Here is a 27,100-nt window from a genome sequence, read left to right on the forward strand (position 1 = left end):
TGGATCAGACAAAGGGCAGCTCTAGCCTTTGGTTTCCATAATAGTTAACCAGATAGTTTTGGGAAGCTCGCTGTTAGGGCATGATCACAATAACACCCTCCCTACCAATTAGTATTAAGAGGTATGCTGCTCTGAAATTTGGGATAATACATATCCATCCTGATGTAACTACCATGAATTTGCCTAATTCACTTGTAGAAATTCCCAGGCTGGAGTCATCCCTAAACCTTGTGATGGTAAATTCCATAATTAAACTATGTATGGCATAAAGAACATTCTTTGTCACTCCAGATTTATCACCTCTTAATTGCACTGGATGACTTGCTATATTAATGTTTGTGTGTAAAAGACCCCCCCTCCTTGAAATTCATCTTCACGTAAAACATGAATTTATATATCATGATATTGCCTGAATCCCATAGCAGGTGTCTTCAGTTCCAGATAGGAACTATGGGAAATTCCTAGCAGGACTGGATGGTGTTCAGAGTAAAGAAGTAGGATTATAAAACAGAGCTTGAAATGGAGTTGAATAAAATAATGGTAGATTAAAGCAGCTATATCAAACAAGATTTATACCAGCAGTTCCCAGTCTGTGGTTTCAGGTTCACTGGTGGTCCCTGAGGACACTGAAAGGGATCCCTGTTGTGGATGCTGAAATAAAAATATATATTGTTTAAATGGTAGAAATCCTGTGAAATGATCCAATCTTGTTAGATTTTGTTATTCTCACTTGAAATCCCTTAAGAACTTTTGATTGATGTTATATCCTCCAGAAACTCAATGCCACACTGATAGCACTCCCTCTCTGAGTTTTCTCCGCAGCAAAAATTCTGTGAGATTGATTGAATGAGAGAGAGAGTGATTGACTCAAAATAATCTAGTGAACCTGGATCTCCCCAGTCCTACTCCAACATTTTAAACATTACTTTTCATGTTTGGGAATACCAAAATCTCATAAGATTTGTTGATTGAACTGGATTTCCTCATCGAAAGAAAATAAATGTTGGTTTTTTAATATAATTTTTATTTAAAGATTTAAGAGCAATAATAACTAATACAAACTAAATTAGAATAGAGAAAGTTAAAAAAAAAGAGAGAAATAACAGAAAAAGCTAAAAGTCCAATAAGAAAATAGAAGAAAGTAGAAAAAAAGGAGAAAGATATAAAGAAAGACATAAAGGTATAAAGAAGTAGCTTTCAATATTCTTTACAGCAGTTGTAAGTACAATTATATTTTAACCTCTCTCTAAAGTTACATGTTGACTCTTTTTTCTATAATCTATCCTATCTAATCATCAAAACCATAAATCGCAAGTTCATTTTTTTCATTTTTATGCAAAAAGTGCATAAGGGGTTTCCAGTCACCAACAAATGTAGATATTGTCCTTTCTCTAATCAAAGAAGTCAATTTGTCTATCTCAGCAAGTTCTGACAATTTCACCAACCATTCCTCCATGGTGGGTAGTGCTGAATCTTTCCATCTTTGTGCATATAGTAATCTTGCTGCAGTAATCATATATTGAAATAAACTTCCATGGCTTTTTTCTAACTGTTTATCCATCAATCCTAAAAGGAAAAGTTCTGGCTTCAACTAAATATTGATCTTTAAAATCCTCTGTATCACTGTATGTATGAATCCCAATTTTTTAAAGCTTTTTTACATGTTCACCAAGCATGATAAAATGTCCCTTCATGTTGTTCACATTTCTAAGATACGTTTGAAATGCCTTTATACATTCTAGATAATTTATCAGGTGCCATGTACCAATGATATATCATTTTATGAAAATTCTCTTTAAGATCATAACATAATATAAATTTCAACCCTTTTAACCACATATTTTCCCATCGATCCATCTGTATATTATAACCAAAATTCTTAGCCCACTTTATCATACAGTCTTTAGCTTGTTCTTCCTCTGTTTCAAATTTCAACAAAAGTTTATACATTTTAGCAATTACATGTTCATCATCAGTGCACAATTGTACTTCAAATTCTGTCTTACTCGCTCCATTCCATAAGTCTTTTTATCTATTTTAAATCTTTCTGATAATTGTAAATGGGAAAACCATTGATAACTATATCCTTCTGCTATTAGTTGCTCTCTTGATTTAATCTTATATTCCTCTTGATGATTTTCCAATAATTCCTGGTATGTTAACCATTTGTCTTTGCCTACTGTTTCTCTTCTATAAAATGCTTCTTGTGCCGAGAGCCACAAAGGTATTTTCAGGCACAACCCGGGTTTATATCTGTTCATATTCTCAATATGGCACATCTAATAAAATGATTTTTTAAATCCACATCAATTTTAACTTTATTGTACCATAAGTATCCATGTCATCCAAACCTCAAATCATGACCTTCTAACTCTAAAAGTCTCTCGTTTCTCAGCAACATCCATTCTTTCATCCAGACCAAACAACAAGCTGCAAAATACAATTTCAAGTCCGGTAAATCTAGTCCTCTTCTTTCCTTTGCACCTTGTAACACTTTAAATTTAACTTGTGGTTTTTTTCCTTTGCCATACAAATTTAGATAGATCTTTTTGTCATTGTCTGAATGATACATTAGTACTCAAAACAGGTATTGTCTGAAATTTAGGTATTGTCTGAAATACCTAAGGTATTGTCTGAAATTTAATGAATATTGTAAATCATTATTCTAAATACTCTGGACCTTGTTTCCTCATTATAGCATACTCTCCATAACAACAGGTAAGGAAAGAGTCAATTTCTCTTCATCCCTCTTTATTTCTTGCTTTTTCATTGACCGGTAATTAGCTAATCCCCCACCCCTTGGTCTTATAAATAAATTGGGTTTAATTCATTCTGAAATGGAAGTATCATACTATGGTTAAACAGGGACAGGGTCCCAAGGGTTATCAGAACTTACGCTGTCTTCAGCATTGTAAGTATATCATGAAATAAGAGATGAAAACTATCTTAATGCTTGCACAAACCAAAGTTCATCATAGAGTTAATTCACTTTCACTTAGATCAGCTTAGGAGAATGAGGTGACCACCATCACAACTGGATTCAGTGAATTCCATAACAACTTTCTAGCAAGGCTGTGTCTTCCAAAGCTCCCTCTGGGGATGGAGGGAGTATTTGCATGCTTGGTATCCTTTTATTCGTGAGTAGTAAATCTAATTCTTGGCTAGATAACTTCCACACAGCACATGGTGTTCTGTCCTAACCTTCTAACTTCTCAATGCCATTGATACTGTAAATAAGTGGGGAAGGAATTCACAGTTTCCTATTGCATCTCATGTACCATAGCTCTTATCAGAGACTTCGCAAAAAAAGGTGCTGTGTTTGCTAATTTTATTCATGATAATCTTCTATTTGACCTGCACACTTACTCAAACCACTTTTCAGAACTGGGGAGTTGACTCTAAGACTGCCATCTGTTGCCTATGCAGGAGGTCCATTTTCTTTTTCCATCAATCATTAGGCTACAAACTTGCTGACCCGCTGGCCCCTCCAGAGATATAGTAGTCACACATGCTTGCTATAATGTGTGCCTCAGAAGGTGGGAGGATCTTTCACAGCAAATTTCCAGTGTGAAATTTATTTTTGCAGTTATCATTTGATCAGTCTACATGATAACCCTGTGAAATGAGTGGTTAAAAAACATGCTGAGAAAGAAACAAATTGCTTTCTTGTGACATCTCATTTTGTACAGCATCCAGGCTATATCTCACCATAAATGTATGGTTGTCTTCATTCAACATCTCCAGACAGCATCTCCCAGTAGAGTTTACTTTCAACCTAATATTACCTTGAAGGGCAAGGAAATGATGTTGAGTGTAATAACATCACAACATTCATCTACTTTAATTAAAATGTGTGTCCCATCAGGATGAAGATGGTTTCATCTTTTATATATATTCGTGTGTGTGTGTGTGTGTGAGAGAGAGAGAGAGAACATAGTTAAAGCAACAATATAGCAACACTAGGAGGACAGGATAGTTGGCTGAAAATATTGGCACCTGGAGAACAGCAAGGGTACCTGGACAGGGCACTAGTCGACTGTAGATGCCTTCCTTCCCTTGCCTACTCTCTAAAGGTTGATAACTGGGACTGGCCTTGAATAATCATTTCAGCTAATGGGCAGGTTTGGATGGGAGAAGGACATAATTGAAAGACTTCAAAGTAATTAAAGATTATTCCAGCCATTGTGTAAATATGGTAGGGGTAGTTTAGGTTTAAATGACTTGGGCAGACTAAGGGACTTCATGCCAATATTTTTGATAGCTCTGCAATGGTGTCTAGAAAGGAAAGAGGACAGAACTCTATATTTGTATAACTTCAGATGTAACTGACTCAAGGAAAGATACAATAAACATAAACGCATTATAACCACTGAAGGTACCCATGTCTAACAACTTTTCCTTTTCTCAAATACAGAGTATAATTGAATGCTCCCATGTGGAAATAGTTGTAACTCTAGTAGGTGACTTGATTATGGCTGAGAAAGGAAACAGAAGTAGCATGTCAATTTGGTTTTTTGCCTTTCTGCAACAAGATCTCCTCCTCCTTCCTCCTCCTTCTCCTCCTCCTCCTTCTGTAACTAATGCAGTAGAGAGGGCAGAAAAGAAACAACTGTACGTTTTATTTAACTTCAAGACATTCAGAAGAATTAGAATGCTACTGGCGGCAAATATTTTCCCTCCACCCCTTTTTTTAAAAGCAAAGGATAACATTGTCAGAAGCTACCTGAATACTTTTTAAAAATAGGTTATGGTGGAACGCTCTGCTGGTTATATAATTGGATCTAAACAGATCTGAGGTGCAAAGTCTTCCATGGCTGACCTGCTTGCTTTATTTATGAGGTGTTATGATGCTTCAGTCAGAACTGACTCTTAAGTGGTGGTTCCCTCTAAATGTGCTAGACTGCAGATCCCATGTTTCCCAGATTTTTGCTATGCTGGATGGACTGATAGGCATTGCAATCCAGGATATCTGGAGGAAACCAATTTCAGAAAGGTGCTATCAAGTAGAGTGCAGTGGCTTATTTTCCTAAATAAATAAATAAAGTTGCTCTATAGGTTTATCACCCATTGCTAGGATATGAACATAGTCCACTGGAGTTGGGCAGCCAATAACTTTAAATAAATAAATAAATAAATCCATCCATCCATATATCTTGGACTCAGATAAAGCCCAAATCTAGGCTCTGATTCAAAAACCTCTAAGTTTCAGCCTTGATTTATTATACCATAGGTTTGTCTACTGCAAATGTCAATGCAATAGCTATGCCAAAACTGTTTATTCCTTTTTTTAAAAAAAAAAAAGGTTGCTTGCTCAAAATGCTATTATGAAGCAAGAGGGGAGGGTCAAAGAGGGAAAGTATTAAATTCATGATCAACACATCTGTCACCAGCTCAGAATAATCCTTGTGTTCTGGCCATTATTGATGACCATAATCACAGCCTTTCAAATGGGTGGTAAAATCCTGGGCACAGAGACTCGTGGAGTCTGCCTGCGGAGTGCAAGAGGCCAGCCAGAGCACTCGAGGCTAGGCATGGGGGCTCCAGTTCTCAGGCAAATCTAGTCACAGAAGATTAGAGAGAGCTTTCAAAACATTACAGAAGTGGCCAGAGCAAGCAATTGCTACCATCCAGAGACTAAAAGCAAAATTATAGTACAAGATGGCTATGGTAAGTCATGCCAGGATCAATCATGCAATCTGGCTTGGCAGCGGATGCTCTCACGATTGCCTGAAGGGACGGTTGAGAGAACAGCATGGAGAGGGTTGAGGGGAAAGGACTGTGCAGTCTCTTTCTTTCCATCTGCAGATGACTAGCCTGTAAATCTCTTTCTAGGGACCGAGAGCAGGTCCTGCATGGTTGTGTGACGGAGGTGGTTTCTGGAGTCTCATTTTGAGTTGTATGGACAGAGAACCTCTGGAGAGATTATGGACACTTGGCTGTCCTGGAAGAAGAGGATGAAAAGGGACCTGGCTGCATGGCATAGCTAGAGTTAGCTCATACACCTGGAGGGAGATTTTTTTGAAATAGTACACTGAGAATCCTCCCTGCAAGAATGAATTTCTGGATTTCCTGAATCATGCTGTAGTGCTGGAAACAAGTTAGGACAAACTCCCTCTGGACCTGAGGTTGGGCAGACTATTTCTAGAGCATCAGTTTAGGTTTGGGCAGCCCTAAGAGCTATGATCTAGTCCCGCCTTGGACACAAAGCCAGCTGGGTGACCTTGGGCCAGTCACTCTCTCTCTCAGCCCTAGGAAGCAGGCAATGGCAAATCACTTCCAAAAAACCTTGCCAAGAAAACTGCAGGGACTTGTCAAGGCAATCGCCAGGAGTCACCATTGACTGAAAGGCACCCCCCCCCCAAAAAATGCCATGATCTTAAATAACTGTGTATTGTACTGAATTACATGGGCAAACCAGTCAGCCTGTATGTGTCTCAGCCTATCAGTGGAATTTCTTTTCCATCTAAAAACTGTTTAATCCAGGAGGCCAAGCCACTTAGCACAATGATACTTTCTAATCAGTTTCAGACATTTCATACCCGTTTTTCCATGTAATGCAACTCTCAGAAATCACAAGTAGACAAAATTTTCCATCCATTTCCTGAAAATGTCACATCTCTTCACTTAATGCTACCTGAGAAATTACAGAAAGTGGATGTCAAAAGAGATTAATCCTTTCCTTCCATCTTATGAAATGCCTTTGTCTGCTAAGAACTGTGGCATGTTTTCCTATTACTTGCTTCCTTAGCTTATAATTTAGTGTATTCTATACCACTTCCCTTAAAGTTTCATAGAAAGCATTGTAACGAACAAAAAGGAGATATGATGATGATGATGATTAGTCTTCAAGTCCTGAAATGGATAGTTTTGCATATAATGGGCAATTTCACTTATGAAAAGATGTATCTATCAAACAGGGAGAATAAACAGGTTGCCTCTGACTGTCACTACACCTATGTTTCACATATGTACAATGGTCACTACTGTGAGTAAAATGGAGTGGCCTTTGTTAATAACATCTGAAGGTTGTCCAGATCTCCTTCTTCTTCCTTATACTCACTATGGAATAAAGCTTTGAGATATACTAGTACCAGCTTTTTCTTCCTGTTAATTAAATGGTGATGGAAAATTTGGTGGCTCCCACCCACCCCATCTTCTGGGTCCCCAAAGTGGGACTTTGCTTCCCAACTTCTAGGTATTGATGTCTGTGCTAAAATTCTCTTGTCTTTCCTGGTGGAGGTAGCAAATTAAATATACCTTACCAACAACCATACAAGGAGACATATACTGTGTCACCTACTAGAAGGCACTGTCTTTCCCCAAGAGGTAGATTGTATGATAATGATAATGATAATGACAATGATAAATGTATTAAACTTGTATGCCACCCAACTTTTAACAAGTCTGGGCAGCTCACAATAATCAAAGAAATTACAATAAAATCAATAAAACATAAAAAAATAAAGATAAGAATAAGTCCTTAATATAAAAGTAAGTTGACTTATATTCTCTAGGAGGCAAGTGAATGTTGGGGAACAGGTGTTTTCTTGCCTGTTTGCTTGCTAAGGCATTTGGTGATCTGCTGGCACAGGCATATAAAACATTCATAATCTTCTTTCTACAAAATGTTCAGGGAGCTTTCTTCAGCTCCACTTTCACAAATCACACGATTACTGTCTCACCATGTTTTTTTCTGCTGCCCCTTTGGCCCAATAATTCTTGTAACTCCACTTTTAATTTTAGCCAGAGTGTCTTCAAATTTCAGCCCCAAGCTGTGCTGATTCTTGTAGAATTTAATAAAAATGCACTTTCTAGAAAAGAAAAGCCTTGTCACAAATGTACCCCAGGAGAGTCAGAAACAGAGGTCATATTCCCATAAACTGTCATTTAGCCAAGGTTTCCTTTAACTTCTTTCCTCACACAGAGTTACTCCAGTGAAGCTCCCTGTAGTACTTCTTACATTCAGTCAACGGACCAAAGAATTTCTACTAGTTGAAAGATAGTTTGCTTTTACTACCTGACTCCTGGGTTGACGGAGGGAGCTCTGAAACTGTATCCCAATTTAAGGTTTAAAAGTGGAAGAAATGTTTCCAGGGGAAACAAGTTCCCAGCCAAGCCTGAAAAAGGGGCAAGCAAGAACCAGTTCTGTGGCCACAGGGTATGATATGCTATGTGTGAGAGAGATTATGTTTTTAGGGGCAGAGCAGAGGAAAGTACCTTGTTGCAAGGTTTCCATGATTATTGGCAATCTTCTGTTCTTTATTCTGGTGACATTTTCCTGTAAGAGATATCTTTCAAGGACTCTAATAGATAAAATCAAGGGTTTTTGGATCTTTCTCTGTGCTGCATGAGATGGAGGATGGAGAGGAGAAAGTCAGTCTTGCTCAAGATGGTATTCCCCTCCACGTGTTCAGTCGCTAGAACAAGAATGTGCAAACTTTTTTTCGGGGGGGGGGGGAGAGGGACAGGATTTAGTTTAGACTGAGAGATGTGAGCCAGGGCTGCATTCCAGAAGTAAGAGGGGGCCCAGATGAACATTCATTTGAATGGAATGTAAATTTAAATGGAATTAACATTATACTGAATTGATTAAATTCTGCTTAATAAAATACAGTAAGCATTTCCCAAGGGGTTTCTTCTGCTTGTGGAGGTACTCTTTGGGGGGGTCACCCCAAAGGGGGCAAGGAGCACCCCTGAGTAGAATCTCTAGAATTTGTAGCACATTTGGAAGGTGCCTTCTTAAAGAAGGCAGAAATAAGCATCCCCATTTTTTTTCCCTACAAAGTTTATTCTTGTCCATTTTTCATGCCAAACAACTGACAGAGATTGCTAGTTAGACCTGTACTGCTATGGAAGAAGATGGGTAACTTGTTTCCTAAAAATTTGTTGTGATACTTATAAAATATCTAGTTGTCTTCAGAAGAGATTATCATGCAATGCTGTCTTTTTGGTATTCGATTCAGCTTTTTCCATGATAGGGGAAAGTATTATAAACCTGGTTTCCTGTCTCCCTAATCATTATGAATCCCATTACATCTGCGGCTGAAGGATTGTTTTCTATAGTGGATTTTGATAGAGTGAAAATAGCTTGATCTCTCTTTTTCTCCCCCACTCTCCAATGATACCACAGTCAGGCAAACCTTTTAGGCAGACATGTTTTATTGTGGGCCAATATTTCTTGCTTCAAAATCGTGATCCAGCTGAATGTTTAACTATGACTTATCTGATGTGGTACTGGCTCTGCAGTTTACATCATAACTGGAATCTGGGGATTTGTACTGATTCTTTTATACATCACTGTATGCTATGTGATGAACAGCCATTAAAACCATGGATTTTTTTTTCCCATCGTGGGAAAGCGATAATTTCAATTTTCAAGATACGCTAAGAAGAGCACACATATTGCCACAGTCATTCCTATGGTACAACAAGATAGTTTTTTATGGAAGATGTAGATTTTGATGCTAGAAAATGCATTTTCCTGTGGAAACATTTGCAATTGATGAATAGGAATATAAGTATATGCATTAAGACAGCTTTCTTTAACTTGGACCCTTCCACGTGTTGGCCTTCTTAGTTGGTAGTGCTGGAACTACAATCCCCACAACTTTTGAGGATACTAGGCCGGGGTAGGCTGGGCTAGATACTCTATTAATACATCCAGGTGACAGGTGGTGGACTTGGCAGGTAGGAATCTTTACATTTCTTTATGGGAAAAGCTTTATTAGTTTTGTTACTCTTTTCATTTTTCTGTTTTTAAAATGCAGATACTTCCATAGACTATAACTACTCGGGATTGTTTTGCTTTAATGAAATGATGCTTTGATGAAATGCTGAGCAGAGTGCTCCCTAAAAGCAAAAATATGAAGCAGCCCCCCCACAATGAGGCAGGAATGGAGGCCTAGTTGCCTTTGTGGAAAGTGCTTCTGTTCACATGCTGGGCAAAGGCCGAACCCATTTCCTTTGAGACAAGGTGGCTGGTTGAGGCAACTCAGACCACCGTGACACTTTATGGGGCAGAGTGAAACACTTAAACACAGCACGTTGCCTCTCTTACACCCACTTCACACCCTAGAGGGAGGCCCTTTCTGGATCACATAGGCATAGACTGTTCCAAAATTTAAGCGAGGGGGACGTTCTGTGGCATAGGGTGCACTTTATTTATTTACTTATTTATTTATTGGATTTCTCCCCCGCCCATCTCCCCCACAATAGGGGACTCTGGGCGGCTTATAAAGACATTAAAACTATAAATATATATAAAATACATACTATATATAAAATTAAAACAATAAAAAATCCAAGAAGATGGAAAATCGGATCGGGGACAGCCAGCCACTATGGGGCTAGCCATCTCCCTGCTTGAGGTATTCCCTCCCCACCCCAGGCCAAGTGACAGAGCCAGGTCTTCAAGGCCCTTCGGAAGGCCAGGAGTGAGGGGGCCAATCGCACCTCCGGGGGCAGAATGTTCCAAAGAGCGGGGGCTACCGCAGAGAAGGCCCGCCTTCTGGACCCCGCTAGATGGAGTTCTTTTACTGAGGGGGTCCGAAGCATGCCCCCTCTGTGTGAACGGGTGGGACGGGTTGAAGTCATTTGTGTGCACATTTGCGTGCACTTTGCATGCAATTCCTGGCGTATATGAAATCCTGAGGAACTGCTCCCATACAGCCTAAAAAATAATTTTAATTAATTATAGGGGGTATTTATTGTTTAACTGTTTGTGGATTTTACTTTCGTTTTAACTGTTTGTGGGTTTTACTTTCATTGTGAGCCACCCAGAGTCACCCACTGGGGGAGATGGGCGGCATACAAGTTAAATAAATAAGAAAGAAAGAAAGAAAGAAAGAAAGAAAGAAAGAAAGAAAGAAAGAAAGAAAGAAAGAAAGAAAGAAAGACAGACAGACAGACAGACAGACTGAGGATGTTTCCATAGAAGGATTTTCCACCCTTTCAAATTGTCTCTAGACCACTCGGATTAAATGATATTGGCTTATTTTGATGGCTGAGTTGGTTTTTTCCCCTTGCACTGTACTGGTTTTTTGGAAATAAAAGCAAAACTGATATTTTCTTCAGCAATGTTTCAGCTTGGAAGCAGTTCATTTTCCTGCTGGTGGGAATTTTAGCTTGGCTTTGTCACCATTGCCTTGGAGAGAAGTCAAGTGATGGGGAACAAAGGCAAAAGAGGCAGGACAAGGATCAGCCATGGGGGCAGCAAATTTCATGCCAGTGTAATTTTCTGATGACTCAGGGGTGGGCGGAGAGCACTTTAATTCAAGTAATGGGGCAGGACCCTTAGTTGCTAGCCACACAAATCATTTCAAAGTGAAGGTAGCAATTGGTATACTGTAATAAATGATAACTCCAGAAAAGCAGAGATTTTGGCATATGTTTATTTCTTAACTTAGCCTTGCTTTTTAAAAAGCTTTGTGGGTGGATGGGAATATTTTGGGGTAACAGGTCATCTTGCATTCCTCCCCTTTTCTTTGTGCAGGCATAACAGTGTCTCAGTTTAGCTGCATCTACAGAAGTTATTTCAGATTCCTAATGACTGTTGCTTCTTTTTTTATTCCTCCAGATTTAATCAAGCTTGTCAGTCATTAAATCACAAAGCTAGGTATTTAAGTTTTGCTGGAAACATTCAAGTTATTTTCTGATGCCTTTCAAAATTGCACATCAGTGGAAAATGATGGTCACACACAATGGGAAGCTAACTATTGAGTATTTTGGGGACAATCACGGCTCAGTTGAGATTCCCCCTTCTGCTGCTGATAAATTGACACAATTCTGCCAGCACACTTTTAATATTTTTATAGGGATTTTTCTTGAATCAGAATCTGCTCTTCCTGAATATAATGGAAATTTCCTAATGATGTACTTCAGTTATAATTCAAAAGGACAAAGCTAACGAAGTGACATATTTTTAAATGACCACACAATAATAGAAACAGATACAGATTTCATTACATTGCCAACGAGCTTCCAAAAAAACATTAAAGCAAACAACACAGACACAAATTGCTATGTGCAACTTCCAATCTAAGAAATCCGTAGGAAGACCTTTCGCTGCAACAATTGATTTTATATTAACTGCAGCAGAAGTGCACTTTGGGGATTTGTAACTTGGAGTTCTTCAGCAACAAAAATTGCTTGATGTCAGAGGTGGCAAATCGAAGAAGTATTCTTCTCTTCAGTAAAAGCATTCTATAAAAATAATCTGCCTACCTTAAAGTCTGCTGTCCTCTCATTGCTGGATGGTAGGGCCAGTTGGTGCTCTGCTTCCTAAGTTTTCAGAGACCTACTGTACCTGTTTCACTCTACATTTTTTTCCATTTTTATTGTGTTAATATAAATCTTGATACAGTGTGTTATTTCAACACAATGATATTTATATAATATACTTAAATCCTTAGCACTTTAATATTTAGGTACCTTAGAGTATTGAATATAGAGCAGAGGAAAGAAAAAGTGGATATTCTATCAATATTAATAGTAATGTAACTATGTTACAAGCATTATGATTATTTGACTTTTTCATTCCAATTTAAATATAGCATTGGAAATGAGAAGGAAGAGCCTGCATCAAGATATCTGTTATGTAATAAAGGTTTTGGTCTTAAGCTAAATTACTTGATATTGAAATCTCCATCATGTTGTTACTTGGTGTATGTGTGTGTGTATATATGTTTTTATACACGTTAATAAAAGGAAAAAAATAGATGAACAAAACAAGTTTAACAAAATTGAGATATTAAAAAAGTAAAAAAGAAAAAAAAGGAAAACAAAAAAAGAAAAAAGTGTGGAGTCCTTGGGGTGCTCAGAGCTTGGTTGTTTTCTTGCAAACGTTTCGTTACCAGAAGGGGAAAAAACAAAACAAAACCCCCACCCCCACCCCCACCAACACTGGCAGGGCATGCCACGGTATATAAACAGAGAGCAAACGCCACTCCCTTCTAGCTCTGAAGATGTTACCTGGCCAGGTAACGAAACGTTTGCAAGAAAACAATCAAGCTCAGAGCACCCCAAGGACTCCATACTTCAACTCTGAGCTACGTGTATTCTCTTCTATTGAAAAAAAGAAGCTCTTTCACTCTACATTCAACTCACTTTCAAGTCTAGCCGGTTCCTCTTCTCACGTTCCTTTCTGCAAAGCAAGCATTGGAAAAAGCCAGCAGTAGTTTCAGCTAAACAAGTTGGATCTTAAAGAAGTAAATGCCAGTAACTTTAAAATATACAATATTAGTTTACGTCATTTGGATTCATTTCAACCCAGTCATCTTCTTAAAAAAAATGCACGAAGCTCCTTGCCCCTCATGTTTGCAGCGGCCATGTCTTTTGCTGGCTGCATGGTTGCTGACCATGAAAAGGGGATTTGTGCATAGAAGAGTAGGAATGTGAAGTTTTGGGATGGGTATTGAAAGTAAGAATGGATTTGGATGGTACCTGGATACTTCCAAAGGTGGATCAATTTAATTTGAACTGATTGGAAATACTTTCTGATGTTTGGCATCTGTGCTCCTTAATGGGTTTTCTGAGGGGAGGCAGTAGAGAAACAGGTGAGGGTGACACATGGAACAATCTTATCCAGTTCCATTAAAAATTCCATGAATGAAAGAGTGAATTCATAACAAAAATCTCATCTAGAAGCACCCTGTGTCCAAAGAGAAGCCATACTTTAAAACTGGAGGCTTCCCATGCCTCATAATTAATTTACAAATAAACTATTAACACTTTGGTAATTTCTTTGCTTGAAAGGTATATAATCTAAAGGGATGTCTGAGTGGATAATAGTTGCAGGGGGGTTGTGCAAGAACTAAAAATAGGAATGTCTCTAATATTTGTTAATTTAGATTGGTTAAAATGTGTGGGTACAAAAATCTGCTGGGGATGAAACTTGCTGAGATTTTGTGCAAAGGCAGATTCACAGTTGGTGAATACCAACTGTTGCTTTATCAGAAATGTGTATGAGTGTGTGGTGGGCTGTGAGATTTTCAAAGGGGGCTTCACTTTGATGAAAGCTAGAGAGAGCCATCCCTCAAAGCTCCTTTGAAAAACAACAGTGACTCTTGTGCTAAGGATGAAGTAAAATGGTCCATGGATTTCATCTCATCTCTCTCTTGAGCTTTCTCCAGCAATTCCTAGAGCTGAAAAAGGCTACTGCACCCTCATTAAGCATGCACAGAAGCCTCTTCCAATCATTGCCAAGTGCTGATGAAGGCTATGAATTGTCACCCTCTTGCCTCAGTTAACCTAACTGTGTTTCTTCATAATGCAAAACTCTGTTGAAGCAAATCCAAGATGCTGACTGCAGAGTTAGCAAATACAAGGAAGTCTTTAAGACATAGGGGAGGGAGGAAAGAAATTCATTTTTCTTACTAATGTTTTATAACTGGCACACATTGTAGAAATGTTGCTAGGAAAGTAAGCTACAAAATGGTAGGCCATCAGGTATTGAGTTAAGGGAGTTATACTGATTCAAATAAAGGTTGAGGCTTTGTGTTTAGTACTGATAAGTAAGAGCTGACTGGTAAGCTACAACCCTCTGAAGCCCTGTTCAGCCCTTTTTGCTCAAACACATAAGGGAAGAATGGATGGGACATGTCCCCAAGATTACCTTCATCCATGATATTCCAGTGTTAAGCAAAAGAGTCTGAAAGAGTTTTCAGGTATTCAGCTGAGTGCACTAAAATCTGTCCCATAATTGGAAATGCATTATAATGAGATAATAAATATGATGCACACAGGCATGTTGGAAAGAATTAGCATGCATGATCCTACTCCTCCCTCCTTAGGTCTTTTTCATAACACATATTCCAGTGCTGAACCATGTATTTGGCATTGATTTCAATCTTCCCAATAGAAACAGAAGAAAATGCCCTCCATTTTTTCCCCAAATAAAACTTCAGGGAAATTCTCAGTGGGGTGTTCTTGCACTTATTTTGTAACAAGATAGCCAAGAGGTATATGTGTGTGTGTGAATGTCCTGCCTGCTTAATGAAACAATAATCTCTCCCTGACTTCCCACACCCGATTAATTCCTAAGGGAAGACACCATTAGCCTGGGCTTCAAAACACAGGGGAAACCAAGGAAGCTGCAGAATGATATGGGGGGTGTGCATAACAAATTCTGTCCCAAGATCAGGATCCTTGGCCACTTTTCAACATTCAAAGAAGCTAAAAACAATCATCAAAAGAAATGCTGAAGAGATATTAAAGCATCTTAATAATGAGGTCAAGAAGCAGAATCCTTTTTTGCAGGGCAAGAAACTTTTTGGCACATTGGAAGACAGATTTCAACATAGTATAAATCGCATCTGAGGAAAATGAGTGGAAGCCTTGCTAACCTTTATTTAATGGCTGGAACCCAGTCATAAAACCCCATAACATTTCCTGCTGTCTGCATGACTGTATGGAGAGTTTGGAAAGAAGTGTAACCATTTCCCATGGAGAGTCTGATCTGTATCCCCCAAATCTTTATGGCTGACCCAAAGCTTTGTGGCCAGTTTCACCCCCTTGTGTCAGGCTCACTGCCAAGAACTCACAGTAGTGCCAGACACTCAACTCGGCATGGCTTGACTAGGCTCTTAGACTCAAATTTGGCTGAAGACTCTCAGATACATGACATGGCCCAGCTAGATAAAAACCTTTCTTGCATACTAGGATGTAGCCACTTAAAATTGGCCTCTGAAAGTGTAGTTCTGCAGTTCAATTTTAGTACTTCATTGTCCTGTCTTTCCATGATTTAATGGGCTTTTTGCTTTGCACTTTTCAACCTTGAAGCTGGCTGTTGGCAGTTGACATAACTGACATCTCTGCCCTGAGAGACTCTGGCTCTCAAATCCACCAACTTGGAATTTGAGGAGTATCTGGTTTGGAGGAGCCCTCTTTTGATTTGGCCAGTGCCTGGCTTATTGTGAAGCAGCTTGCTTCAGCCAAAGGGAATGCAGAGTTCTTTTGCAAAAGAAAAAAATGACATTTGTGTAAATATTGCAATTCTAATACCATTTGCACATTAGATTGATGGGACAGAGGTTTTTATGTAAATAGAGAAGATCTGAATTCTGTGGCAATGTAACCACAATGGCTTTCAGTGGGTTATGAACCTTCTGCCAGAGTTCCATAGTGCTTCAGATAATATATGAACGGGAAGCATTTTCTCTCTTTCCCTCCACATGTCATTGGCTCACAGTGTTCACAGAATATCACATTAGGTATTTGCTTGCTTATATAACACATGTCCCTCTTGTCTTTCTATTACAGAATTCCTCAAGGCAGGTTCTGTTAAAATTAAAAGTGGTAGAACAAATACTCCCAAAAGAAACTACAGTAAATTCATTTTAAGGGATAAATAACAGCAGAATAAAATAGAACAAGACCACAAATATTCAGTCAAAGAGCATTTCCCATTTGTATCTTTCTCTTTTCCTCCTTCAATCTTTTTTCTCACTGCAGAAAACCTCTAAAGAAGGGAAGGCAAAAAGTGACATGATAGATTTAAATGGCAGTGAACCTTTCTGAGGAATGAATTCCAGGGATAAGATCCCACTGCAGAAATAAGAAAGAGCAGGTCCCTACAGGGCAGTGTTTCTCAACCTTGGCTACTTTAAGATGTCTGGACTTCAACTCCCAGAATTCCCCAGCCAGCCATGCTGGCTGGGGAATTCTGGGAGTTGAAGTTCAGACATCCTAAAGTTGCAAGGTTGAGAAACACTGCTATAAGGCCATGGTATTGTTTCCCATTCAATTACACCTCTTTGTCTCCTTTCAGCTGCAGGTCTAATTAACTTCTATTTCTGTGGTGGTACAAAAGGAACTGTGGCAAAGACACTTTCCCAGTATGAACACTGGAGCTCGGAGTCATGGCAGGAACTATTGAGTCCACCCACTGTGGAGTTCCTTGGTTCTCCTCATTCTCTGTAGCTACGAAGCCATAATGGTATGTTTTAGTAGCCCCCTTTCAGTCTTCTAAAATTGCTTTTCCGCTCACCCTGAAAGGGACTGATCTGGTTTTGTTTGGAAATCATCCAGCATGAACTAAGGATGGGCAGGGCAGGTGGTAATGGAATGCTAATTTTTGTGCTTTTTTATTGATCAGCTGGAAAGAGCGCTGGTGGACCAATCTGAATTTTCCTGGGTTTTGAGGAGCAAAATTGCAACTGTCCTGAAAATGATTGTAAGGGATTGGGGTGGGTGAAAAAGAGGGCCGTGCGGTAGTGTCCTAAGATACATATTTTGCTTACTCTGGAGGTAGGGACAGGAATAGCCATTAGAAGATTTTCAATGCAAGGCAGGGCCCTGAAGGAGAAACAGAACTATTAGAGAGGGCTTCCAGATGATGTTTTGCTATGTCTCCAGTATGGAAATGGGGGGGGGGGGAATAGGATGGGAAGCTAGAGGGTATTTCCCATTTGTCTCCTTCTCTTTTCCTCCTTTTTTTTTTCCCCACTGCAGAAAATCTCTAAGGAAGGAAAGGCAGAAACTGCACTGGTATAGAGCTTTTTTTCAGGAGAAAAGTCAGCTCAAGTAGATGGGGCAGGAGAAAAATTAATTTTGATTAAATTAAATGCAATTTTAAATTATATCTAATTAAGTAATCTTAACATGATTACACCTCAAATTTTAATAATTTTTCCTTCTATTATTTTTAAAATTACAATTTGATCGGAACAACTGGGGAGACGCTAGAGTTGCTTCCTTATTCTTTTAACGGAAGTGGCTGGCATTGAACCTGGAACTTTCTTCATGAGTAAATGCCTGTGCTGTCCCATGGAGCTATAGTTCCTTTGCTGAAGCGAAACATTCTTCAGATTTTCAGACTTCAGGTTGTTGTACTATGTAGAATAAGTGAATGTAGATGAAAGGGAAAAATGGAATTTGTCCCTGGATTTAAACCCAGTATATGAGTAAAGTGTTTCTGTTATGGCACAATATAAATCGGCTCTGAAACGTTAGCTTGGAGACCATTGACTTCTACATGTCTGAGTGTCTTTTTCCAGATACGCTGATCTCTGCATCCTGGAGGGTGTTTTTGGGATAGTGGGGTGGGCCTCATCTCTTGATAATGCCAATGAAGCAATATTTGCTGCTTGCCTGTAAATGGCAGACTGATATCCAAAAAGCCAAAATGCACAATGTCTGTAATATTATGAGAATATTCTGCATTTGGTTACCAAGCATCAGCTTTTTGCCTTGTAGAAGCTGGAATTCCTTGCTGCAGGCTTGAGTTATGATTTGCATAGGGCCCTAAACAGATCATGCTGGAGATCTTTGGGGCGCTGCTACAAAGGTTGCAGCTAGAGTTGTTCTGAAACCCTGGCAGGGCTCCTGTTGAGATGTTTACAACAGCTATCCCCAACCTGGTGCTCTTCAGATGTATCATACTACAATTTCCATAATTCTCAGCCAGATTGGTTTGTAGCATTGTTGTAGTTTGTGGGCAATGAGGTGTTCAGTGCACCAAGTATTTGATAAGAATAGAACAATATTGTCAAGGGGTGTGGGTAGGAGGCTCCTTCTAATGAAGCAGCTGACTGAATTCACAGCACACAGCATGGTTTGAATCATCATTTTACAATCAAGCTGTTCAAATATAATGGTGCTTTCCAGAAATCCCACGGTGAAGAGCTGAAGTACTTCTTTGGTCTCTCTTAGTTATTTAAGATTAGGGGCATTAGCTATGGTGCGCTTGTTAAATTGCATCTCAAACATCTTCCTAAGAATCTTTATGCTGCCTGTTTGCCATGCAGGAACCTGTTCTTAAGCCTGGAAGGAATATAACTACATGGTTTGAACTAGTGCTATCCAATGGCTGGGTTCATGCCTCACACTAAGCCATAATGTGATTTGTTTGGATTTGACTTAGCATGTCAGGTCAACTCACTCACTGTAGAGAGTAAGGAATATGACCTTGACAGAAATATGTATATAAGAACTGTTACTTAGGCAAAAAGGGCTGAAACATGGTTAACTCCTGAGAAAGAGTTAATATTTGGAAGCAGCTGAGATGGACACCTCCCTGATTCACTGGAGTGTAAGAAGGAGTGAGAGATACAGCACAATCAGACCTGCAGGAGTCTGTTATTATGGCCAATCTCAAGAAAGGTAGGTGTAGCCTTCTTGTGGAGTTGGTATCCTGGTTGGGTCTACCAAATGGGGCTGACACTCCCATGGTTTCTGACTTAGTATGTTAGTGGCTAGGCCAATTGTAGTTTATTCAATAAATCATAGTTAGACAAATTATGTCCTCAGTCTGCGAGGCTTTGGATTCCAGATCCCCCTAATAGGAAAGATCAGATAAACCAGTAAGTTGAATTGAGTCCAAAAAACTATTTCCTCCATGGACAGTGGCAGCTGGAGACATGGGGGCAATGCAACTAATTTACACTGTCCTGTGAACTTCAGACCACAATTTTTATCAACGGAGCCTGATGTAGAAAACGCTTGTCATCTTTTATTTTTGAATTAGCAATGGTATGAGTTTTCATGCAGATGAATGTTCAGACCACATTCTGTGTTTGGAATTATGCTTGGAACAGGATTCTTGAAAGTGGATGGAACCCTGGGTGGGGGGGAGAGGGGGGAATGGATGAAGCAATTAGCTTCCAACTTATCTTTACCAGCTTTAATGATAAGGCAACAGGTGTGCTGTACAACAAATTCCAGTTTTTTGGGGGAAGAAGACTTGAAACTATCCTCATTTTAAAGAGTTTTCTATGGGCTACCTTGATCAGTTCCCTAGTAGTGCCTAGGTCCTTCACCACACAGCCTGCAGGTCATGGTGAAAGCATTGCCCAAGGTCCTTTTGAGTCTCTGGCTGCAACATCCCTAATGGTCCTAACCCTGAATACCATCTTCTAGTAACTGTCAGGTAGAGTTCGGGTCTTATTAGCAGTCAAGCCTTCATTCCTAAGGTACACTCAGAGTTTTTCATTCTCTCCCTTTGCTCTCAGATAGCTACTCCCATCAAGTAGGAATAGCCTGGCCACAGACCTCCATTAAAAGACATGAAGATGTCATGTATGTCATGTCATTGCACAAAGAATGTGCCGTATGCAAATTACATAATTTTTGTCATTAGCACAATGATATCATGACACTGGTGATGTTACTTGCTCCCCCAGAGGGCCACACAGCAGATCCTTAATGCTCATAAGGCAGTAAAATTATACCTACATAGAACCAAACCAATCAGAGAGGGCAGTTTCTTATTTGGATCATTCTAAGTGAACTTGTTGGTTCGAGGATAGGCTTAGTACACTCTGCTATCAGATTTGCAATGTGTGAAAGGATCATAGTCCATTCCATTAGGAAATGATACTCTTAACAAGACTTTGGCATTGGGCCCCATCAGAAAAAAGCTGCAGGTCAGCCACATGGTTATTTGGGACATGTTCACCCATGCTTACAAGATCAACTTTTTTTCTTCATTTCCATCTGTCATTGGGAGATATATTCTGCAGAGGATGCTTAATCCATAGATCAATTTCTGAGAAGAGGTTTGTGATTTGTGTGTGTGTGTGTGTGCCTTTGAGTCAATTTTTGACTTCTGGCTACTGCCTGGACAAGTTCTTGTAGTTTTCTTGGCAAGATTTTCAGAAGTGGTTTGCCCTTGCCTCCTTCCTAGGGCTGAGAGAGTGTGACTGGCCCAAGGTCATCCAGTTGGCTTTGTGCCTAAGGCAGGACTAGAACTCACAGTCTCCTGATTTCTAGCCTGGTCCTTAGCCACTACACCAAACTGGCTATTTATGTATTTATTTATCATCTTGTCTTGTCTTGTCTTGTCTTGCCTTGCCTTGCCTTGCCTTGCCTTGCCTTGCCTTGTCTTATCTTTTATCTTCAGGGGAAAATAATGCGGTCTCTACAGCCAGCCAGTCATAATTAATAAAAGAAATGCTGTTTTTAATTAAATAGCTGGAAGGTGCCTATCATTCTACCCTGTGTATTCCTGTGGCCGAATCTTGCAATTTCCAAACTGCAAAACATGAAATTCCTCAGAGAATATACAGAATGTTTATTTTCCAGGGACTATGGCAATGTACCTGTATAGTGTTTGAGGCCTTCCTGTAAGAAGTAAAGTAATTTAATTCTCAATTTTCAGTTTTCACTTTCAGTTTAAAACATTAGCTTTCCTCCCATACAGTGTACAGTACTTGCCCTGGTGGGCTTAATTGCATTTCCTGACTCCACTTTAAAGGCTGATTACCTTACAGCCAAGGCCCTCTTCACTGAAGAGGAACAATTCCAGCAGCCAAGCTTTCTCAGTTTCTGAAAACAGAACACATGAGCACTGCTGAAATGAAATTAAGTTCTTTCCCCCTAGTGACTGGAAACTCTCCCCTTAAAAATCCCAGCTGCCTCCAGTGGCCACCACCCCATTGTGATGGCTTCCAGAAAGCATGCAGAAAGCTCCAATGAGAAGTCTCCTCTTAGAACTGGGTTGCAGGCAAGAGGCAATGGCCAAATGCTGACCCAGAAGCGTTGTGGTTGTCTTGGAGAGGAATAATTTCTCATGGATTCTGATCTCTTTGGCTTTGGCAGAAAGCTCCTTTATTTCTGTTCCTTCCTCTAATCACATTTAGGAACCCAGGATGACAAGCCTGCTTGTCCAATTTCTGAGCCAGATGGAATTGGTCTTTTCAACCAGAAAAATGAAAAAAGTCCCAAAGGCTTTTGCTTCAGAACAGAGGATTGTTTTCTTGACAGTTTGCCTGTTTTGCTCCTGTGTTTATGGCTGTAGAGGACTGGCACATAATTCAAGGGATAGCATAGCAAGGCTTCTCTAACTGGGGTAGAAAGACAGAGCCAGCAGACAAATGATCTTCGAAAAAGTGTGTCTTTTCTTGTCTTAAACATTCATTCCTTTCGTTGATAAGGAACAATGATATAGACAGGGACTGCATTTTTATCACCCAACCCCAGTTTATGCTTCAAGAAAAAGCAATCAATTGGACAACTATGCTAGAGTTAATGTTTGGGCTTGATTTAATTAGGATGGCCTAATATGGATGGGCCTGCAGTGATATGAGCAGCCTGAGTCTATAAAGGTACTGATAACTTTCTTCTCAGCATCTTACCCTTCAAACACCAAGCAGGAGAATACTGCTTTCCTCTATTCCAGCAATGGGAAAGATGGAGTTGATCATTTCAGATTCCATAGCTTTTGTATGTTTTTTTCCACTGGCTGACTGACCTTTCAGCCATTCCACTAGATCACAGATCCCAGGATGAAGATATTATTCCTTTTGCCCTGGCAATGCTTCAGTGAGACTAATGAAATTGAGAGTTTTTTTTTTTCCTGAGATTCAGGGATAACCACTCTGTCCTCCAGATAGAAAGTACCTTTCCAACAAGATACGTTTTTTTTTTTTTACAGTAAAAATAAATTTGTGGCAGGGGAAATCTCTCTCAAATGTAGGTATTCATGTTCTAAAAATATCATCACCACCTGCTACCTGAATCCTCATTTTTTGCCACCACAGACTAACAGAGCTCTCCTCCTACAATATCATTTGTAGAATGCCTGCAGTTGCTCTAGACAACATATCATCAAGATACATCAATTTGCCTGGAGCATCCACTACATTAAGATGATGCCTCTGAAGCTGAAAGTATATGTTGCAAGCAGACAGGAGCACCACCCATAGGATTCTGAAAAATTGCTTCCAGAGGCTTATGATCAGTATGACCCAAAACAATGTCTCCAACACATAACTGATGGAACTGTTTCATCAGATGTAAGCAACTATTTCTCTGTGCATAATTCTACGCGATAGTCTCAGAGATCTGGAAACATATAAAACTTGTGCTTTCTCCTGAAGTGAATGTGATCCAAGACCATCCTTTGCTACACCTAGTTGCACAGTAACTGGTTTGTGGCTATTAAGATATTGAAGAATGGGTGGTTAACACATCTGCCCTTCTAATTTGAAAGCTACTGAAAGGACACATTTTTCTTCGGCAAATTCTCTGTCAGTTCTGCCTCTCTAGGAACATATTGGGGCAGATATTACATAGATTCCAAAAATCAAAGAACCTGTTTAGTGGGTATCCCATTGTCCCAAATAGCCCTAATGTTATCCTCCTCAGGATGGATACCGTCAATGAATACAACCTGACCCTGCATTTAACCGAAGCAACCTTGAACTGAATCTTATTTTCTTAAACCTAATGTTGTTAGCGTGTACTGTCTCCTATCATTTGTCACGGAATTTTACCATGATGTTTTGAAATCTTTGCTGCAATGATAATCCCATCTACTATTATATATACCCTTCCTTCATTTGTCTGTTGGAATTCTTCACTAGAGGATTTCTGGCCAAGTAGCAAACAATGAAAACAATACTCCCATTAGGCATATTCAATTTACATTGGTGTAAACAATGGAGATTCATTTAATTTCATTTACTAATAGCTATCCCAGAATAGTATAGTTTTTCATGCTTGCCAAACAGCCAAGACTGCTATAGAGTTAATATAATGCTGTTTATATTTAGCATTGTTTAGGCCATGTGGATCCAAATAGGTATATTGATTGATTAACTTTTTATGCCATCCATTTCTGAAGGCTCTGGGTGGGTAACTCTAAAATAAAAAGTAACATCCACCCCCTGCCCCATATATACATAAAAATAATAACAAAATCACAAAAATAGCAGCTTCTCATTTTTCATTTTTCTAATAACTCAATGACTCACGCAGCCTGTAAATCCTGTAACTCTAGACATTACTTTGACAGTTTCCATTTTTCACAGAGTATCTTTCAGTCTATGAAATACCACAAAGGGCATCTTTCTGTACCCATGTATGACAGGAATTATTGCTTGATCAATATGTATATGATGAGCTCTTTCAAATTCACCAAGGCCATGAAAAACATCCTAATATAAAGCAAATAATCATTCTTATATTGAAAGTTGTGCTGTATTTACTATCTCAGTCTGATAAAACAAGTCCAGAACAGATGAAAAAATGCACACTCTTAGTGCTACAATACTACATCTTTGTCACGGCAAAATGATTCAAATCAGCTTCTAACACCGTGTAATATTTATTGCCTACTCACATACAAGAGAGGCTGTTTGATGTAGTGGTTAATGCAACAGGCTAGAAACTGGGAGACCGTGAGCTTTAGTCCCGCCTACACACAAAGCCAGCTGGGTGACCTTGGGCCACTCTCTCTCTCTCAGCCCAGGAAGCAGGAGAGGGCAAACCACTTCCGAAAAAGCCTTGCCAATAAAACTGCAGGGACTAGTTCAGGCAGTTGCCAGGAATCCAGGCTAACTTGAAGGCACAATAAAAACAACAGCAACAAACCTCACATACAAAGCAGACCTGAAACATCCAAATCTTATAGAAAGAAAACATTTATTATCAGGATCTGAAGGATCTGAACAAAAACAACCAAACAGTGAAGGAAAAACAACCAAACAGACAAGGAACCAACAGGTTAATTTATATTCCCATGTTTACTAAGTTAACTGTTTTAAAGAGAAAATACACCAGACCACATAGAAAGGCAAAAATAAGCAAGGATATGGGGAGGGTGTGGCAAGTAACATTCTGGCACACTGTTCCTCACTGCAGCCTTTTTGGTAATGGGAAGTTCAGCCCAGCAGCCATTTTGTGAAAGCACCCCCATGTTCTCTTAACATTTAAAATGTATCCCCCAGCTCAAAAGTCATCCTATGCACTTTACCTGCTGCAATCCAAACATGTGGAGGCTTCATAATGAACTCTTCAAATGTATGTCAATAAAATTTTCTAATAGTTCTGTGGCTTCAGGAGAGGAAACGTTTTGTGCCTTCCACTGGCTTCTTCACTAGCTTCCCTTCTTCTCTGCTTGCTATATGACAGCGTTTCTCCACTTCAGCAACTTTAAGATGTGTGGACTTCAACTCCCAGAAAACCCTATGCTGGCTGGGGAATTCTGGGAATTGAAGTCCACTCATCATAAAGTTGCTGAAGTGGAGAAACACTGCTATGTGAAACAGGAAAACAGATGCACAAAACAGGGATTGAATGGGTGGGAAGTTGAGTAATCGCATTGTTCTTGGCCTTCTCTTCTTGCTCACTCAGGAGTTTTTTTTAAGAAGGTGCTGAGCTCCTGCTCACTATTCCCATGCCTGTTTCTGGGTCAGGGCCCATCTCCCTGTCTTATCAGCAAACTGTTTTTCTGGATATGCTGGGACCCGTTTAACTCTGTTCCAGTGCAGTGAACAAGCACACTTCTTGTGATTAAAGAGCCCAAGCAGGCAGACACGCGGAAGTAATTGATGAGGGAGGAATGGATGTTCAATTGCTGCAATTGAACAAGATGCCCATTAAAGTACAAATAGCTGTAGCACGAAAGGAATCAGTTTAGAAGGACAATGGCGGCATTTCAAATACGGCACAATTATTAGCTTGACTGGCAGAAGCAGCCCTTTTGTGTATGCACCCACTTTCTCTATTATTTTAAGGGTGGTGGTGGGGGGAGGGAGATTGAAAACAAACAAAATAACCACAGCACAACAGGTTGGTTAAGCATGCTTTATTCTTGAAAAATCCATTCTGACTTCTGTCAAGAAATGCATTCTATTCTAAATGCTCACAAATTGATTGCTTAACAATTTGTGCCAGAATTTTTCCTGGTATTGATGACCAGTCTGTAGTAACTTGGGTCCTCTTTTTTCCCCTTTCTGAAGATAGGAAGAATATTTTACCTTCTCCAGGATCAGTGTTCATAGCATTGCTGCCTAAAGCTTAGTTTATCTAAAATTATACATGGTTGAGTTGATGCATCATTATTTGAGGGCAAAGTAGGAGGGGGAAGACTTCTCACGGATGACAGCTCCTAAAAAAGCATTGTGCAGATATTTCGCCTTTTCGTTCTGACCATTTTTCTAAAAGAAAAAAAAATGAAAAAAGGTGAACAATGAGTCCAAACATTTACCCTTTCCCACATGCAAACATAAACTTCTGTGAAAGAGTCAATGGGATTGCACAGTAAGAGCCTCTTCTGCAAGCACTGAATCCTTTGTGATTTATTTTGGGAAGAAGCTCCACTGTGTTAGAGTGGCTTATTTCCAATTAAATAAACAAGAGATTTGAGCCTCATAATACCATCCTTTATGATACAGTTGGGAAACCTGTGGCCCTCCAGGATTTGCTGACAAGTGATCCTTGATCATTGGCTGTGCTGGACTGGAGAAGCACTTGGGAGTTGTAGTTCAGCAATCTCTGGAAAACCACAGCTTACCTAGATATCTCTGCATATATCAGTGTTGTCCAAACTTGGCCACTTTAAGATGAGTGGACTTCAACTTCCAGAATTCCCCAGCCAGCCATGCTGACTGGGGAATTCTGGGAGTTGAAGTCCACTCATCTTAAAGTGGCTAAGTTTGGACAACACTGGCATATATGTTACTAGCAATAATGGAGTAGGCTAACCTTCCCAGTCATGGTGGCCTCCAAAAATGTGGACTTTATTTCCCAAATTCTTAATAGTGGCCCCGGTTGGGAAAGGCTGGAGTAAGCTATATTTGGCTGAGACACATATCATAAGAGAGGATCGAAGGCTTAATTGATTGACTGATTATGTGCTATCAAGTCATTTTCAACTCCTAGCAACCACATATATAGAATTTCTCCATGATGATTTGTCTGTAACCTGTAACAGTTTTAAGACTTCCAATGATGGTGCACTCATTGCCACTGTAACTGAGTTCATCCACCTTGCCGCTGGTTGTCCTCTTCTTCTTTTTTTTTTCATCTTTCCCAGCATTAGAGGCTTCTCCAGAGAGCTGGGTCTTCGCATAATGTGTCTGAAGGATAATTTGAGCCTGGTCATTTGTGCCTCGAGTGGGAACTTTGGGTTGATTTCCTCGATGATCCATTTGTTTGTTTTTTTGGCTGTCCATGGTATTCTCAGATTTAATACACCATGGTTTTGAACCTGAAATATAATTACCAGGTACTACACTGTGTTAAATGCTCTAGTCTTGAGTTAGCCATTGCATAAATAATTCTAACTTCATTTCTTGTGACTATTCTGACTATATGGCTGGAGTGAGAATCATTTAAAAGCAGTTTTTGGAGCTGGCAGATATATTCAATATCACCAGGA

The 27,100-nt window shown here is 39.5% G+C and overlaps 1 protein-coding gene across 1 annotated transcript in view; it reads left to right on the plus strand.

Annotated features, from left to right (window-relative positions):
* MGAT5B (alpha-1,6-mannosylglycoprotein 6-beta-N-acetylglucosaminyltransferase B) overlaps positions 1–27,100 on the plus strand; it is a 222,826-nt gene that overhangs the window by 12,821 nt on the left and 182,905 nt on the right. The window lies entirely within an intron of this gene.

This window comes from Python bivittatus, unplaced genomic scaffold (assembly GCF_059951505.1).
Source record: "Python bivittatus isolate LINGU-HERP-01145 unplaced genomic scaffold, Pbiv_v1 ctg000080_np1212, whole genome shotgun sequence".
NCBI classification, from domain to species: domain Eukaryota; kingdom Metazoa; phylum Chordata; class Lepidosauria; order Squamata; family Pythonidae; genus Python; species Python bivittatus.